This window comes from Egretta garzetta, unplaced genomic scaffold (genome assembly GCF_000687185.1).
Source record: "Egretta garzetta isolate BGI_Z169 unplaced genomic scaffold, ASM68718v1 scaffold532, whole genome shotgun sequence".
NCBI classification, from domain to species: Eukaryota; Metazoa; Chordata; class Aves; order Pelecaniformes; family Ardeidae; genus Egretta; species Egretta garzetta.
Genome location: NW_009258799.1, coordinates 212,062 through 225,226, shown reverse-complemented (window position 1 = coordinate 225,226; position 13,165 = coordinate 212,062).

Here is a 13,165-nt window from a genome sequence, read left to right as displayed (position 1 = left end):
TGCGCCACTGGGAGTCCTGTGGGAAGGGCTGGCCTGGCTGCCCCGTTGGTCCCCACCTGCCTGGGCACATGGGGCACCCTGGCATGGGGGGCATGGGCAGCTGAGTGATGTGCTGTGTTTCCCCTTTCTCTCTTGACCAGGTCCTTGAGGCGACCAGGGTGAACCGCAGAAAGAGTGCTCTGGCACTGCGTTGGGAAGCCGGCATTTATGCTAACCGAGAGGAGGATGAATAACCACGCCACAGCGTGAAGACGGCAACTAGGCCCGCTGAAACCAAAAAGAAAGAAAGGAAGAGGAAAAAAAACCCCACAAACACACAAACCACCACAAAAACAGCAGCATTTTAGTCCAATATTTATTAAATACACAACAAACTCAGTGAGGCACATAGACACAGAAATGATCCAACTCCTGGCAATCCTAAAACAACAGGAAAACCCCACCTAGGAAATACCCCCTTCTCCTTTCCTCCATCCCCACTCTGAAATAATGCAATGGGGAGGGTGCGGGGGGGTTGGGAGCCCTTGGGGGGGGACATGAGGCAGTTGTCCCCACAGACTGGAGAGGCTGCAGGCGGGAGGTCAGCGTGGAGGAGCCTGCAGCCAGGGCTGACACTCATGCTTTCCGCTGACCGAATTGACAGCCCCGCCTGGCCCCAGGATCACCGTCCCCCCAGCAGCTCCCGTCAGACCCTCCTGGAGCTCCGTCGCCTCCCACAGCCGCTGCACCGAGACCATCGGCGTTACTTCGGCCGTACACTGTCCAACCACACACAACAGTATTGCCCTCTGTTGCTATTTCTTTGAGGGGACTGAAGGGTTGGGTTTGGGATTGAGGTTTTTTTGGGGGGGGAGGAGGGGGGTCTGCTCCCCTTTCTAGTAATTTATCTGTTTAAAAGGAAAATAAGAACAAACAGGGAGGCAGTTACTGCAAATGTACAATCCAGTAGACTCAGCAAAACAGTCCTTGTGTTGCAAACACAAGCCATCACAATTTAGGAGTGGAATAGATGGGGATGAGAGCTAAGCCAAATGGATTACCTTAGCTTTAGGATCCTATATGCTTGCAATATCACCTGAGCTCCAGGTTCTCAGAGCATATTTACCTAACAAATTTTCTAAATAGAAAATCTGTATTTAGCGGATGACAACTATTTTTTGATGGTGGGGAGGGAAAAGAATGGCATATGTGTAAAATCTGTGAAGATGGATCATTTGAAGTAGAAAGGTAGTGGGAAAGGGACACAAATAAAGGACATTTAATTTTTAAATGAGGCAATAATTGAACTAAGCCAGACTCTGGCCTAGAAAGAGGTATGAAATAAAGAAGAAAGATAGTTACGTCTTCAACTATATTTATACAACATAAAAAGCCTTTGAAGTAGAGTGCTTTGTGGAAGTCTTCATGTTTCCAGGCAACAAAAAAGCTAACGGGCATAACGAGTTGGAACGATAAGAAGAGCAGGCGGGGGAAGAAAACATTATTTTTCTCATTCAACCAGTGTTTTCAGTGCTACAAGCAAACCATAGAGCCTTTAGTTATTGCTTAGGCTTGGGATCAGCAGTGAAGGATTAGTGTGGATCTGTGTGTGCATGTGGGCATGGGTGTGTGTGCGGGTGTGCACGTGTGCGTGCAGGCGCGTGCGGGCGTGAGGCTGGCATACCAGAAAGGGTATGGCAGTGCGTGTACTGATTATTTTCTCCAAAGCTGTTTACCAGCTATAGGAGTGAGTGCTAATTTCTTTTTTTTTTTTCTGAAAGGGGATATAAAAACAAGGCACTGAGTTAATGCAGTATTTGTGATATTAAAATTTGACCCAACATGGTATTTGCATGAGTCACAATTGCAAAGTATTGACCAGTTTTGTAAGCTGACAATTAGGAAAAGAAATGTGGTATTTATTCTTGTGCTTTGTATTTGTATGTAGTATAGAGGCTGCGGGTTTACTCTTTTCTTTTCATGCAAGCAATACAATAGGAGTATTTTACAACTCAGAACCATAATTTCTGGACTAGAAACCAACAAGTTTGGGAGGTGACAGAAAAAAAAGACACTGAGCTTTTTTCTATATAAAATATTCTGTCTTTTTTATAAACAAATAATTCTTATTTTGACATCTTTTTAAAAAACCATCAGCCAGAATACTGGTCCTCCCTTAGGCCTTTCCTTGGTTTTGTGACCTGCTGTGCTGTTTTATCCTGAAACAGTGAGCTCATTGAAAATGAGTAGCGATACTGTGAACATACTTCTGGTGCTTTTCTTAAAGAAACACAGAGCTTGCAACCAAATGATTCCCACCCCCACCCTCAGCTCCTCCAGCATGTGATTTCTGTCCATGGACACTGTCATTTCGAGGCTTATTTTCAGGGAATTGTAGCAAATACAATTATATGTACCCGGTAACTCAGTTCTGTCAATTGTCTAAGGGCAGCAAGCTTATCTCAAGGATGCTCCCTAAACCCAGGTGCATGGGGAGGCACCATGCCTATGAAGGAATCGCATACTGACAAAGTGGACACCCTTGTTCAGTCGTGGCCATCGACAGTGAACTCTGACTGACGCCTGCAGGCGGGTTGTTACCATAAGACTGTGGGAAAAGCAACGCCACCAATGCAGTGCTCTGGTGATGCCATACGTCATGTAGCCGTACCCGTGAGCTCCGTGCATCCGTACCAAGAGGAGTCCTGGCTCCCTCCACCCTTGGGGAGAGTGCAAGTGAGATTGGGAAAAAGGGGGTTCCTGAGCAGAAGAGATGGCCCTTGTGCTTACGGTGAGGTGGTCTTGCACCAAACTATGCTCTTCAGAGTTTCCCCAGTATTTGCTCCCTGAAACTGGGGCAGCCCTGTGGGCTGCCTTCCTAGGAGCCTGCATTTCTCATTTTCTTTAACCTGGAGGCCTGTTTCTCCCTCCTGCTCTCTCACTGGAAGCCAGTGACCTTGATCACCCATCACGAGACAGCCCTTCATGCTTTGCCACATCCTCCCCTGCTGCCACAATCTACCCTCAGTCTTTGAAGTGAAAATTAAGTTGTTCCCCTAGAAAGGGGATGTGGTGGTGGAGAGAGGCCAGGCAGGAGTCCTCTGCGCTAGAAGCATTCGCTTTCAGCCCCTGCAATGAAAGTATTTGCATGTGTCAGTGCAGGACAGCCAAACTTCCCACCCAGCAGAGTTTTTCTCTTCCAGAAATTATGGACGCTCGTAGTCAGCAGCACACAGTTCGTGCTGTGGTAACACGAGTGCGATGCAGTTACTTGCCTCTTATTTCATTTGCATGCTACCAAGCTTAGGTGTTTATAAGTATATGCCAGTAATACATATCTATCTATATATAACTATATCAAATGCAAGAAAAGAGCACTATTGCAGAGTTAACTTTGTCTCCACAAAAGAAATGCTCAGATCCTTTCCCGTGGCAAAGGCTGGTTTTAATGAAACTGTGTATTAAGAAATAGTTAAGCATTAGCATTTGTGATTATAATCAGTTTGGGGTTACAGTGCAGGTTTTCTGAACAATTCCTTTTAAAAGCTGCCAGTTTGGGCTTCCGCTTGCTCCGTACTGACATTATCTGAAGGAAAATACAGTAGCATTGACGTGTCTGGCAACCAGAAGGAGGCATCCTTGTCATGACTTATCAACCAGTTTCAACAATACCTGGCTTTCTGTATGTTAACCACTTAAATGTTATCCTGCTTCTGTTTTATAGTGACTGTGAGGCCTACAATGCAAGTATATAATTATTTTCTCATTAAAACAGAAACCTGTGTTGTGTTTCTATAAAGCTGCCTGTTTCTTCACATTCTCGCAGGAAGGTGTACCCCCGCAACCAGCACACGGCTGGAGGAAAGTGGTTTGTCTCCCACCTCCCAAGGTGGTCGGTCACCCCCCTTGACTCTGCTTCTTTCTTTTTCTCCACTCGGTGGTGTCAGCTGCAGACACAAGAGCATCCCTGAGTTTTTCGTTCCATTAACATGCTTCTGGAAGTTTTCTGGGGCCAGATTTGCTTCATGATGAATTGCATGAGCTTTCTTACCTTGCTTCCTTCACACCTGCAGGACCCCTGCCGCCCTGCGTGGCGCAGCACGTCATTTCAGCTAGTTGTCCATTTCTCACATGCACAGCTGCAGCAACCACCTGCTTGCCCATTGCCGTAGCCCCTCGCCCCCCTTTCACGACCAGCTAGAGCAGGAGAGACCCCCGTTCCTCACCCCTGCTAGGAAGCTGCCGTCACATTTGCTTGCAAGAGCTGGAAAGTGCCAGGATGCTGGGTGCATGGCAGCCGAATACCGGCCACAGGGAATTGCTGCGAACTGGGCAGGTTCGCGCCAGCCTCTGCCCCTTTCTGTGCCAGGATCAGCCAGGAGTTTAATTATAAACCTGTTCCACATCCCACAGGAGGAGGCTGAGGACACCGGTGATCTCAGTGGGAGTTGGCTAGGGCCAAGCACAGCAATTCAGTCCGTGCTCTCCGTAGCGTGAGCCCTCCTCTCCCTTCTGCACACAGTATCAGAAACGCCTATGGAGAGAAGTCAGATGTGGATTTCCTTTTCAGTTAGTAGATACTGCTAGAAGTCAGAAAATGGGTTAGAAAACAAGCCTGATGATAGTTTAACCACAGATTCTGGTCTCTATGTGAAGAAAAAGAGGTTACTGTCTTTTCAGCACAGAAGCAGCTTTCTGTCTTCCTTTGCCTTTCCTTGCTCTGTGCTAGCGGGGAAAGCATATTGGAATTACTGGCACACAGTAGGAAAGGGAACTCCTTCTAGACTTCTCCTTTGGGTTTTGTAAGAATTAAAAGTGGAAATTGGACATTTGCAGGGGAGCATTTAGATGTTGCGAAACCAATGCAGTGACGCCAGTAAGTGGCAGCAGCTCAGGAATTTTTACAATGTGCTCTGCTGTTACCAGCTGTTGGCATTTGTTTAATAACACACACTTTAGACATCTAAAATCCCTGTCGCCCCATTGCATAGCCAAAATGGCATGCACCGGGCTTTAGAGTATTTTTACAAAGTAGTTAAGGGCTATAAAAGAGCCATTTCATCCATCATTTCTGGCATAGTCCCGAATAAGGTTAAGGACTCTAAAAGAGCCAGGTTATCCCATATACTTATCCCACTCTGTATCCCATATAATTATCCCACTACTTATCCCATATAAGTATCTAAGGACACTAAAAGAGCCATTTTATCCATAATTTCTGGACTAGTCCCATCTAAGGTGAGGATATTCCGCCTCTAATAGTTGTAGGTGGCTTTAATGGGAAAGCAAATGGAGAGGCAAAGGATCTCCTCTTTGGAGGTGGGTTTGATTAAACTGCTTTAAAAGACAGGACTAGGCAGGACCAGAGCTGCAAATATTAGCATGGGCATTAACACTAAAGGTGACTTTCAATTATGTTCCAGTTATTGAATTGACTCGTATGGGGAGCCCAGGAAACTATTAGCAGTGTGTGGGTCCAGCCCTGCACTCCTCCCAAGGTTAAAGGCTGAACAGCATCCCAGTGTTTCACATGGTGCCAAGGCCAAGGGGCAGGGGCTATCCTGTCACATCAGCAATAGCACAGGCGGGGGAAAAAAAAATTAAGAAACAAACTAACAAACAAAAAACCCAAATAACAGTAGAAAAAAAACCAAATGCCATCCAGATGTCAAGGTCCACTGCTAGCTGTGGCTGAGCCCTGTTTAATTGGCACCGTAACCCAGGTCTCCAGGAAGAAAGCTTTCACAGTAAGCACGAAATGCGGCATCAGTGTGAGAGCTCCTGCTCAGTCCCAGGCATGTGTCATCTCTGCAGTGAATTCAGGGGGGTGTGCCGCCAGGAGCAGGAAATGTTTCAGGCCTCGTTCCAACCTAGAGTGTGGCAGTAGCAGCAAGAAAAATCAATGAAGGAAGAAAAAAAAAAGTGTGCAAAGCTACTTCATCACATTCTCTGTTACTGCAAACTGCATGGGAAGGACTGCGTGGCAGGTATTTGTGCAGCAGCAGTGACATCTGGAGGGCGGATCGCACTGACCATGGGAAGACCTTCATTTCCAAGGATGTCCCCTGGAAGCCAAATTCTGGGAGCAGCTGATACCCAGGATGGATATGCTGACTGATGCTTTGGCATCAGTCTCAGGGTCCTATCAGTGCCAAGCCCACTACGATGGTACCTGTGTTACTAATGCAGCGAGCCCTCTTCAGATCTGCAAGGGATCAGAAAGAGAGCCATGGCACATCTCACAAGCTTCCCAGGAGGAGATAGTTGAGATGGGGACCCCAGAAAATACTGCTGTGCTCAGCATGCACACCCAGTGCCCTGAGTATGCCTCATCCCATCCAAGCTCCTGGAGTGCACCAGACCTCCCAGCCAGCCTTTGTTGGGAGGGATTGCAAGCTCTGTATTGCCTTGAACAGGCAGCTTGGTGCAAGGCTGTGTGCAAGGGGCCGTGCTGCGCTGAACTTGCTGGAAACACCTCCATGAAGACAGCAGGGTCTCACACTGGGCTGCAGCAGGCAGAGCAGAGTGATGCACTCCCCCTTGGGTTGTCACTGATGGCAGAGGCTGTGGCTTGGAGAGAGGCAGGATGCTTATGTGCGAATGGCCCCAGCAAGCATTTCTTTCTCTTGTACCACCTGGGAAAGCTGAACTCTCTTGGTCTTACCTTAAAATGAGCAGAAAGTCATCAAGCTGCAACTGAAACAAGAAGCCAGGAAAATGCTAGCAAAAGCATGTCATTGATAACGACATAACGCTGGTGAAGGAGCACTTCGCAGCACTGACGCAAGGCCTCAGAAGTGTTGCAAGCAAATAACCAGTCATTAGAAAGGAGGGAAGAGCTTGGGTCTCTGCAAAGTGTCATCTACACAGAGAAAGGTGGAGTTTCCTGATACACAATGGGAAGTGTCCTGCCCGGCAGCTTTGTCACCCCCACATTGCATGGAGGAGGCAGAAAGTATTCAGCCCTACTTAATTGGAGTGAAAGAAAGAAGGTGCTAAAGTAGGGCACTTGCTCACTCCCTGGTAAGGCTTGCTTGCTTCTAGAAGCACGACTTTGGCGTACAGCGCTGGCTCAAGATGGACCCAGACTTTCACAGCATTACCCTTTCCTGCTCCTTGCCATCTCTGTGCCTTCTGCTGTTCCCTTCTGGTTTCCATATGATGCTATCTGCACCCAAAATGTGGCTGTTTTCAGGCAGCAAGGTGAGATGGCTCCCATTAGGACAGGTATCTCACTCTGCTTCCACTAAGCCTCACGGGATGAAGACGACCCTCAATCAGACCAAGTCCCCAGCCACAGGTCCCTGACTGACCACCATTGAAAGGCCCCAACAGCCTCCAGTCAGGCTCCCTCCCAGACTGGCTTCCTCTCCTCAGGTATTTAACTGGATTTACACTTCTTTGCCAAAGCACCCCACAAAAGATAGATAAACCAAGACTCGTGAGACAACCCTTAGGTGGACCAGATCCAAATGTACCGAAGTGCTTAGACATGTAAATACCTCTGAGGACCTTGTTCTTTGAGGGCTACACAGCACTGAACTCAGCTGGAAGCCCATGGATTGGGCTTGTGTCAATGCACTATAAAATGATGTGGGCGCATTAGTGAGGTTGACTTGAAAGGGTGTTGGGGGAGAGCCAGGTGAAACAAAAACCCTCTCTTGGTTGCATTACTCATGCAAAAAGGGGCATGATTACAGGTTTTTTTCTTAATGCTGTGTTTGAGGAAAACAACTGAGCCAAGCTCCAGCTATGGAGTGCTGCAGAGACGGCAAACTGAGCTCGTGGAGAGAAAGTTAATTGCAAGCTGTGGGGCTTTATGTACAAAGAAAGTGAAAATTTCTGGCAGGAATGGAGGCAGAGGGGGATAAATAAAGCCAGTCAGAGTGAAGTGGTATAAACAGTGGAAAACAAAGATAAATAGGGGAAGATCTTGCTGATGGGAATTTTTCATGCAGGGAGCTGTTTCTGAAGCCAGCTGAAAGCATGCATAGAAAATGTTTGAGCACAAATTGAAGCTATATGGCAAAAAACATTTACCCAAGGTCTCTGGAAACCAGGCAAAAACTCTGCCAGTTACAGCATGGGTCATACATGCTTCCAGGTCCAGACTATGGCGGTGCAGGACAGGATTCAGCTCAGCTGTCCTTCTTGGCCACCGCTGGCTAAATTAGTCTTCAGCAGAAGGGAGTCAGGAAATAACTGAATGGTATCAGTGTTCATGAGCCCCATAATTTATTAACAGACAGGCTCTTTGGGTTTATAAATTAAAAGAGAAATCAATATAGCCTGTCTAAGCTTTGCAGGATGTTTCCAAGGAATTTATTATCTAGGTGTCCCAGCACTAAAGGATCAAAACAGCATTTCAGTGCCCCAGAGGTCTTTATTTTTCAAATCTTTCTTACTCTCTCATTCCCCTCCTGTAATAGAAGTATTAAATCAGTGTGTTTTTAAATGTTGAGGAGGTCACTCTCTGGGTTTACTGTGTAGGCATCTACCCAGTACCCATCTACCTAGGCTGCCCTGGCTATGTGTTCTTGCAGGAGGTGCCTGGAAGCTCATTGCCAGGCATGACCTGTTAGCTGGTAACAGCTCCCACTGGCATCTTGAAGGTGACATCCAACACAAAATCCCTGAAGATATTGAACTGGGGTAGCTACTGACCCTTGGAAAGCAGTGGTGTTGAAGTGCATGACATGTGGCAATGAGAGGCACAAGCCCACATCACCTGCATGTGGTCCAAACCCTGCAGCAGGAAAGCAAACTCATCTACCATAGAGCAAGAAAAGCAAGCTCTTCTGGAGGGAGGAGCACACATACGACATGGCCCTCAACTATATCAACTTGGTTTTCAGCAAATCAGAGTGTTTCAGGTCCTGCAGCAACTGGGAAGCTCATCAGGTGTTAGCAGTCCTTCAGCTGGCAGTCCTCCTTCCAAGGGCATCACTGGCACTCAGCTGGTGACTGAGGTGCAACAGTGCAAAGCCATGCTGAAATGAGTAAAGCGGTCAGAGATGCCCCAGGTTGTAGTGGGAAGAAGCGGTGCTGCTCTCAACCCATACGGGCACTTCAGCAGCTACACAATGGGGCATGAAAGCGTCTTATTTCAGCAAAGCTTTGAATACCCCAGAGCGCTGAAATGAAGGGGCAAGGGAATAGCAAACACCAGTTACAGAAACTGTCTTGCCACACAGCTTAGAATTTACAATTGTATATATGTTTATTCATGCCTGTTAGACATTGAAGAACTGCAGCCTGGAAAAATTTAGCAGCAACAATATTGCTGGAAAGCTGCCTGGATTTTCTTGTTTCCCTGGTACCTTTTACCCCATACCGCTCTTTAACTCCAAAATTTCCTGCAGATACAACGGGACCCTTCAGAGAAATGAGAAGAGGTGCCATATTTTAGTCCCATTAATGTCTTTTTGTACACATACTGGAGTCCTGAGGATACACAAAATCTGCCAAGGCTGTTGATTCACTAGCTGCCTGGGAGGCTGCTAGCTAAAATTCTACTGAGTAGCATGCAGAGAGACCTGCATTGCCCTATCTACATGAGCTTTCTCCAGAGCCTGGACCTTTCTCTTGGAGCATCATCTTGTCTGATGTAGAGTTGTGGTCCTGGGGAACCCCAGACACACCTGCCCGCTGCGTCGAGTGGAGGTCACGTCTCTGCATGGGGTTGCAGAGCCTCAGCAGCCCTTGCTGCTTTCCAGGCAGGGCCCCTCCAGCACTGGGGCTGCAGCTTGCCCATGCAGGAACACCTCGTCTGAACAAGATTGCCCCATTGGTGCCATTTTCCACTAGTGCCCTGCAGCAAAGCAGGTACGGATGTGGTCCCCCATAGCCTCCCAGCCACCCTCATGGAGGGTGACACCTTTCCCACCCTACCCACGCAAAACAAGTACTCCCACCCCCAGGCTGCAAGCTGGATAATTAGCCAGGTGTGGCTGCGGCACATGTTAAAAAACAGGGTTATCCCTCCTCTGCAGTGCCTCGTGATGCCAGGTTGCTGGGAAGTCCTCAGCCAGCACTGGGGAATGTTTGCAGTGAGGCAAACAGTGATACGCAACCTTGTACCCCGAAACCACCTTGGGCTGGGCTCAGCAGCCACCACCAGCTGTGCTGAGGGTCTTGCGAGTGGTCTATGGAGGACCTGCCTGGCCCTGAGCAGGTGGTGCTCTGTAATCAAGAAATGGGTTTGAGAGCTTGTTATCGAGTTTCTTGTGGGTTTTATTTCTGAGCTGCAGAGGTTCAATAATCAACCCCCACTGGAAGAGCTGCCACATGGAAAAAGAAGGTGGTATGGCTTGTAGATGTCACCAGAGTGTGCTGCAGCATCTGCAGCTTTCAGGCTGTGTATGTGGTTTCCATGGGGGGTTTTAAACAAACAGCATGAATGTGTTTACAGGATGTTGTGCATAAAATAGCCTGGAAAATTTAAACACCCAAGTGACAAAAAAACCATACTTAATCTTTCTAACAAATTTCTGCACTCAGGACCCAGCCCAGCAGAGTAAACAGGGAGAGGCTGTGAGGAGTGAGTTACCATCTGCCTGCTCTGAATGTCCCAGGTGGGTGTCACTGGGGGCTGACTGATGGCTTCAGCGTTTGCTTTACCTGCCTTCAAAACATAAATTTAGCCATGCAGAGATCTGCCAGGTGAAAACAGCTGGATTACCAGGCAAGAGCATCTCTGGAAGAACTAAGATTTGAAGGAAGATTTTACCTTCCCTCCTCTCCCCAAAAAGCACTATGCCTTACAGACAGCATGAGGCAACGCCTGTATCTGTAAGCATTCATGATGCTTCTGATCATTTCCACCTCCCACCCTGGAAAATGCGGTGGATTAATCCCTTTTCTCTCCACTGTCCTGACATCCTCTGCCAGCTGCTGTTCTTACCTCCATGGAGCTGCAGGAGCCACGGACATACTCATTCCTTCTAATTGCACCTGGCTAGGGCTGAATTACCTAGCAAAGGTAGGTAATTACCCAGCCCAGAAAAATTACCGCTCCTCTTTCCCTTGCTCTTCTTTTCTTCCCTCCCCACCTCACTCCACAAGGATGGGTGTCTTACTATTTCTTTTTCCTCCTTTATTCTGCCACGTGAACCTTTCCAATATGCTCTGTCTATAGTCTTCCTCTAATTCTTGTCCACACTTGATACACAATTCCTCTCCAATCTCATAAATCCCAAGTCAAATTTACTCACACACTCCTTCATCTACAGAGGTTTTACATCCTTAATGCCTTTCCTCAAACTTACTATTATATAAATGTGTTTGTAGGCTTTTTGGTACCCATTCACCATTGCCATAAATGTTTCTAGACCTGCATAAAAAATGAAAATGTGAAGCAGGTAACTAGAATTATTTCTAAATAGCTTTGGAGAGTGCTTGGGAAAGGGAGGGCAGTTTTTGGTTTTGAACTGAGGTTTTACAGATTATTGACTGTAGTTCATTCAGTAGTGAAATTTTTTAATAGACACGTTTTTGCTATGGTTATTTCATTTTTCCAGACTGCCCACTTTTGCTGTATTCAACATAGGGTTGCTTAAGCTGTAGTTCTAGGATAGTTTGTTTCATCCCATTTCTCAAGTCCATTGCTGCCTGCACACTCTTTAACTTTGCAATGCTTCCGTGCCAAACACATGGGTGCTGATGACAATTTTAAAAAGACATGAATATTAATGAAAAGGAGGATGTGCACACACACAAAAAAATAATTTAGCACTAGGATTATCTGGGGCTTATCTAAGAACTACAGCAGGATTTGTTCTGTGGCCCAGCTGATCAGGCAGACACTAAGTACTGCAAGAAGCATTTTTTCCTGCTTCCATAGAGAGGATTAATGTTAACATATACAGTTAGCTGTCAGCACTATTAATCGCCTAAATTCGTCAAGTGAAAGAAGAAAAGAAGCCAATTCAGCAAAAACCGTGTGTCGAGGATGCTGTGTATTGTCTTTCCAGCAGAGGGAGAAGCCCACTGGAGACCAGGTAAGCAGGAAACTCCAAAATGAGAAAAACAGACAAAAACGTGACATCTGGGGGTGAAAGCAAAACAACACCAGTTTCTGCTGCTGGTTGGTCAGCCAGCATCTGTCCCAAAGGAAACTGGACAGTGGTGCTGTGTTCAGCTCCTCGCTGTTCTCCTGTGTTACTCTCAAAGCGGTGGGGAGTGCCAGCTTCTTCCAAGGGAAGGCTGGTGGACCTCCCCTACCCTGACACGGGGTCACCCCTCCTCCCCGTGCTTCACGTCAGCGCACCCCATGAGGTCTCTCCACACAGCACATCTGTTCTCTGGCTTTTTTTTTTTTTGCAGCCTGCATGCTGCCTCAGGGCTTTGCTCATGAGAGGTAATGGGTGAGGCCTCAAAGCATGGGAGAACAAGGCACCACATACTCGCACTGCTGGTGGCCTCAGCATCCTCCTCCTCCCAGGAGCAGCAGAGGAGAGCAGATGTCCCCATAAGTGATCTCAACATGTCTGCTGTTGCTGCACCTCCTGGATGCCAGACTGCTGGCCCGGGGGTCTTAGTGTCTGAGACACCTCAAGGTGCACCCTTAAGGGCATGGTCCTGCATTTTATTACGGCAAAGGTGGACTTACCAGCTGTTGCACTACAGACACTGGCACCAGCATCCTGAATTTCCAAATGGCCTGGGTGTCATTTTCCAGAGCCACTGAAACAAGGCTGCTGGGGCGGCCTTGTGCATTCAGGCATTAGCATCTACCATTGGCAGCTCTGGATCCAACAAAGCGACTGCCCTGGACCAGGATGCTATATCCCTGTGGCAATGCAGCAGCTGCCAGGAGCCGCTCCCCCTGCCCCATGCACCCGGCTTTCTGTGCAGCCTCCGCTCCCCCTCCACCTCCCCCTGCTCTGCCAGCGGAACCACGCGCCTTGCGAGGACAGGGGCAACACGTGACTAAACGCCAGCCAGTGAGGAAGCCACAAAGGGACAAAGCTTGGCTTTACAGTCTATGGTCACTTATGATGAAGACATGTTTTCTGAAGGAAAACGGGCCATCACCGAAATAGCTGCTTCTCCCCTGTATTTCCAACCAGCTCTCCCTCTCTCCAGTGCTGTAGCATGACTGCAGCTCCATCCCGGCTGGGACACAGGTGCTTCACCAGTCGTGTTTCTCCGCCTTGCCACCGCCACGAAGCCGCAGCATGTGTCA